This window comes from Colobus angolensis, unplaced genomic scaffold, assembly GCF_000951035.1.
Source record: "Colobus angolensis palliatus isolate OR3802 unplaced genomic scaffold, Cang.pa_1.0 Scaffold75, whole genome shotgun sequence".
In the NCBI taxonomy this organism is placed as follows: Eukaryota; Metazoa; Chordata; class Mammalia; order Primates; family Cercopithecidae; genus Colobus; species Colobus angolensis.
This window is the reverse complement of record NW_012121265.1, coordinates 5,073,020-5,079,371: the sequence shown is the minus strand read 5'-3', so window position 1 is coordinate 5,079,371 and position 6,352 is coordinate 5,073,020.

The window sequence follows — 6,352 nt, the reverse complement described above, 5'->3', positions numbered from 1 at the left end:
AGTGGAGATTGTGCCGCTACCCTCCAGCCTGGGCAACAGAGCGAGACTCCATCTCAAAAAAAAAAAAAAAAATTAATAATACTAAGGGAAACATACTGCAGAAAAACTTGTACTCATGTCATTTGAGGCTGTTTATAAGATTTTTAAAAAATTTTCCTTTTTAATGATTATGTGCTAATACAGGGCAGTAATTACTTGCATCTCTAACAACTAAGTCTATAGATCTCTACTTGAATATTTATTTGTTCCTTCTATGCATCTATGATGGTTAATACTGAGTGTCAACTTTATTGAATTGAAGGATGCAAAGTACTGTTCCTGGGAGCGTCTGTGAGGGCGTTGACAAAGGAGATGAACATTTGAGTCAGTGGACTGGGAGAGGCAGACCCACCCTCAATCTGGGTGGGCACCATCTAATCCAGATTAACATTTGAGTCAGTGGACTGGGAGAGGCAGACCCACCCTCAATCTGGGTGGGCACCATCTAATCAGCTGCCAGTGCAGCTAGAATAAAACAGGCAGATGGAAAGAGCAGACTTGCTGAGTCTTCCAGCCTTCATCTTTCTCCTGTGCTGGATGCTTCCTGCCCTTGAACATCAGACTCCAAGTTCTTCAGCTTTTGAACTCTTGGACTTACACTTGTGGTTTGCCAGGGGCTCTCAGGCCTTTGGCCACAGACTGCAGGCTACACTGTCGGCTTCCCTACTTTTGAAGTTTTGGGACTCAGACTGGCTTCCTTGCTCCTCAGCTTGCAGGTGCCTGTTGTGGGACTTGACTGTGAGATCGTGTGAGTCAATTCTCCTTAATAAACTCCCATTCATATATACGTCTATCTGATTAGCCCTGTCCCTCTAGAGAACCCTAATACAGCATCTTTCACAGATGTTTGATCCATGACAATTAATTGGCTAGTACTTGGCCTTGAAATCTTGGGTCTATTTAGGCAATATCTTTATTTTACAATATGTAATGGAATTTTAAAATGATAAACTATAACCCTTTTCCAGCCAATGAACGCGGAAGCTCAGAGAGCTTTTAGTGGGCTCTTGGTAAATTAGTCAACTGAAGCAGTTAATGCAAAAAATCTTTTATATCTTATTGTTTTTAGCAAAATTTCTGGACAGGGAACTCTTCAGTACAGAAAACAAAATTTCTAAAAATATAAAAATTATATTTATAAGATATAATTTAAAATATAACTTGAAGCGGTTCCTAAGATGGTGTTGTTTTCTACTACATATTAATATGTAATATCAAAGCTCTGCTTCCTTTCAGCTGAAATATGACCAAATATCAAGGGGCAGTTCACTACCAGGACAGCTTTTGTCTTTTCTTGAAGTCAATGTCTATTCCCATATCCTGCTTGCTAAAAAACTGGCAAAGAACAAAAAGCATTCCTTGAGACTCTCATGTACCAGCAAGAAATACATGCCCAAAAAATTTAAAAGAAAATACATGACTTTTTAAATATTATAATAATTGGGCACAGTACATTCTTTTTCAATGACCTGCAGGGTAAATTATATCTTGGGCTGCACAAATTAATCTGAACTACCTAAGGGAAATGTGACCAGTACAGAGATCTATTGTAATAGTGTTATATGCCTGGATTAATTTTCCTTTGGCACTGTGTAATTTGATCTTGCAACTGCTTAGACAAATAGTGGCTAGAAGCATACTGAATAATTTATAACTCCTTCACTTATTCAGTAAGTGGTGACTGTGCATTCTCTTTGTGCCTGGCACTGTGTTAGGGCTGAGGACCCTGGTGACTAGGAATTTGATGTCATGCCTGGGAGCATAAACCCTAGAATTGGAAAGCCTGACTTCAAATTCTGGCTCTCTGGTTAGTAAGCTAGCTGTTTACTAGCCAAATGACTTCAAGCACATTGCTTAATCTTACTTAGCTTGTTCATCTCTGAAATGTTTTTTTTTTTTAAGAATAAAATAAATCAACATGAGTCATCTAAAACAGTACCTGATTTACAGCATATGAACTCAGATCTCGAATCAAATGCTGAGCCTCTTGTATGCAATCTAAGGAAATAGGGACCTAACTTTGTTAAATAACTAAAAATCATTCTTTTTGGTTGGGTGCGGTAGCTCATGCCTGTAATCCCAGCACTTTGGGAGGCCGAGGCCGGCAGATCACCTGAGCTCAGTAGTTCGACACCAGCCTAGCCAACATGGTGAAACCCCATCTCTACTAAAAATACAAAAACTAGCCGGGCGTGTTGACTCACATCTGTAGTCCCAGCTAATCAAGAGGCTGAGGCACAAACATCGCTTGAACCCGGGAGGTGGAGGTTGGAGTGAGCTGAGATCATGTCACTGCACTGCAGTCTGGGTGACAGAGTAAGACTTGGTGTCAAAAAATAATAATAAAATGAAAAATAAAAATCATTCTTTTGACAAAACCTCCAAACCTGCCATTTTCATTAATACAGCTGTGGATTAATACGGCTGGAGAGGAGGCATTGTCTCTGCCCTTATGTATGTCATCAGAAGAGACAGATAAGTATGAAATTGTTCCAAGTCCCTTGTCAGGGGGGCATTTGTTTGCCAGTGTTGTCATATTCACTGATTTTTTTTTTTTTAATTAGTTGTTGACCAGACACAGTGGCTCATGCCTGTAATCCCAGCACTTTGGGAGGCTGAGGCAGGCGGATCTCGAGGTCAAGAGATCGAGACCATCCTGTTCAACATGGCAAAATCCCATCTCTACTAAAAATACAAGAATTAGCTGGGCATGGTGGTGTGCGCCTGTAGTCCCAGAGGCTGCCTGAACCTGGGAGGCGGAGGTAGCAGTAAGCCAAGATCGTGCCACTGCACTCCAGCCTGGTGACAGAGTGAGACTCTGTCTCAAAAAAAAAAAAAAAAAAAAATTAGCTGTTCAAGGCCATGATCATAACCATGGCAACTCTGGCCTCACATACATGTCTTAGAGTGGCCCATGAGCCCTCTAGAGCATCCTTTGACGTGGTCATATTTTGCTGGGCTGATAGATGTCTTCTCAAAATGGCCCGAGGTACCCCTTGTTCTATTTACATCATTCTGTGCCATTTCTTCAAGACACAACAATTGCTAACCATCATAATTTCTTTCAACAGGTCTCCATTTAACTAACTTGCTATGTGGAATGATCTGAACTCTCCTCATTTTCCCCCATGGTCTTTGAGAAAACTCTTGAGACTCAAGGATGCTTTGTGGCAGACTGTCAGAAGAGTCTGGATTTGCTAACCAGGCCCTCTTGAGTCTCTCACTGCAACCCAGGTCCAAATCACTTTGTTGTCATCTTGTTTGTTACCTTATTGACATCCTGTCCTCTTTTTTCTTCTTCCCCACTCACAGCTGTGTGCCACCTCAACTGCGGAAAAGCACTGGGCATTTGGAGCTCACGATTTCTTAGTACACCTGTGAGTCACTGACAGCAATGCAAGGAAGTACCGTACTTGGTACAGGATGACAATTCGTTTGTCAACTCACTTTTGAAGAAACAAATTACCCTCTTTGGGGAGAAATACGTCAAAATAATTTCTCAAACTATTTAGGAGTTGCCGTTAACCTGAAGTTAAGTGTGGACATAATCAACAGATCATCAACATACTAGAGTGGATGGGATCCTCATCTGTGACCTTCTATTTAAACGCAGTTTTTCTGGCAAACCTAGTACTCAGTTTCTTCTTTTTTTTTTTTTTTTTTTTTTTTTTTTGAGACAGAGTCTCACTCTGTCCCCCAGGCTGGAGTGCAGTGGCGCGATCTCGGCTCACTGCAAGCTCCACCTTCCGGGTTCAAGCGATTCCCCTGCCTCAGCCTCCTGAGTAGCTGGGACTACAGGCGCCCGCCACCACGCCCAGGGTTTCACCGTGTTAGCCAGGATGGTCTGGATCGCCTGACCTCGTGATCCAGGTCACGAGGTCAGGAGACCTTTTTTTTGTTTGTTTTTTGTTTGTGTTTTTTTTTTTTGAGACAGAGTCTCTCTCTGTCACCAGGTACTGCAACCTCTGCCTCCTGAGTTCAAGCGATTCTCCTGCCTCCACCTCCGGAGTAGCTGGGACTACAGGCGCGCGCAACCATGTCCAGCTAATTTTTGCATATTTTTTTTTAATAGAGACGGGGTTTCACCATGTTGACCAGGATGTTTTTGATCTCTTGACCTCATGATCCGCCCACCTCAGCCTCCCAAAGTGCTGGGATTACAGGCGGGAGCCGCCACGCCCGGCCGATTTCTGAAATTAAGAAGTTAAAGATTTAGGTAGCAGTGGAGTTGTTTGCCCGTTTGGGAGTGGGGAGGTTGAGAAGTGCATCTGGCTGATGTGCGGCAGGAAGGTGGTATCGCAGCACACCGGGCACGTCCGCTCTAACAAGGGCTCTGCAAAATGCCTGCAAGAACGCTGCGCTTTCTTCCAAATGTCCGGCTCTGAAAGACTTAGAAATAAAATGTTCAAAGGTTGGAAAGCTTTCGATATTTTCTGCATTAGGAGTTTGGACCACAGTAAAATCACACTCGTGATACGCTGGGTTAAGCTAGTGCCTGCCATCCAGGGTCGCAGACTCTTCTAGGGGTTGAGTATCTGCCTTTCACCTGACGCTGGAAAGACAAGGACTGAAAATAGCTGGAGTTACAGGAGAGACCTCCCAGGATCCTGCAGACAGGGCAGGATGATGAGAAGGAAAGGCGATTGTTCCCGGAACTTGTCTGTGAAGATTGGCTAGTTTAATAACATTCCTCCGCCATCTAGTGGCATTTAGAGCATAAACTTAACTCACAGTTTCTTGGAGCGACTATGTCAGGGAGGCCTAATCTGCTAGACTTAGACTTTATAAATTATTATTATTTTTTTTTTTTACTGAAATACATTTTTAAAAATCCACCGTTAGGTTCATCAGGGAGAATATTAATAAGAACTAACTTTGAGTCTGTTTTGGTACATTGGGTGATGACCAGAAACTGCTTTGCCTGATCGTTTGTGGCAGGTGACAGCTTGTTTCTTCATACTAATGTCATCTACAGTGCCAAAACTACACGTACACATGTAAGAAAATTCTCTGCCCTCTTCGGTGCTGGAGGTGAGGAGTTCCATGATCAGCGCATCACTGTGCCTTTACTATTTGTACTGCTTTAGGAATGCTTTTATAAGGATAAGGCCACGCCTTTCATCACATCACACCATTTGCATGATTGGTCCTTACCTAGTGCTCAGGACCTTGCAATGTCCTCAGTCCTTGAAAAGTCATGTTTAGGGCTGGGGTTCGGAACTCTCTCCCATTGCAATAGCTATATTAGTCTGTTCTCACGCTGCTAATAAAGACACACCCAAGGCTGTGTAAGTTATAAAGGAAAGAGGTTGGCCGGGCATGGTGGCTCACACTAGTAATCCCAGCACTTTGGGAGGCTGAAGAGGGTGGATCACAAGGTCAGGAGTTCAAGACCAGCCTGGCCAACATGGTGAAATCCTGTCTCTACTAAAAATACAAAAATTAGCTGAGCGTGGTGGTGGCTGTAATCCCAACTACTCAGGAGGCTGAGGCAGGAGAATTACTTGAACCCGGGAGGCGGAGGTTGCAGTGAGCTGAGATTGTGCCACTGCACTCTAACCTGGGTGACAGAGCAAGACTCCATCTCGAAAAATAAATAAATAAATAAAGAGGTTTAATTGACTCACAGCTCCACATGGCTGGGGAGGCCTCACAATCGTGGCAAAAAGCAAGTAATTACTACCTTGTATTAGCACATAACCATTAAAAAGGAAAATTTTTTTTAAAATGTTGTAAACAGCCTCAAATGACATTAGTACAAGTTTTTCTGCAGTATGTTCCCCTTAGTATTATTAATTTTGACCATCGTCATCACTCTATCCAACGTCATGTCTCACATGGCGGTAGGCAAGAGAGCACATGTGCAGGGCAACTGCCCTTTATAAAACCATCAGATCTTGTGAGACTTATTCACTATCATGAGAACAGCACAGGAAAGCCCCACCCCCATGATTCAGTTACCTCCCACCGGGTCCCTCCCACGATAGGTGGGGACTGTTACAATTCAAGGTAAGATTTGGGTGGAGACACAGAGCCAAACCATATCAATAGCTGTCCTGTTCAGTTCTGGTACTATGTGATCAGGTACAAAATGGTTTTTATGCTCATTATCTCATCTGACTCTCACAACAATCTTAGGAGGAAGGGGCCTCCTAACACCCCCATTTTGCATATGAGGAAAATGAGGCTCAGAAAAGTCAAGCAACTAGATGAAGAGATGGTGGAGCCAGGACTCAAACCAGACAGTCTGATTCTAGAATGTACACTTTTAGCCTTTGCAGCCTTCTCCTCCAAATGATTCTCCTGCCTCAGC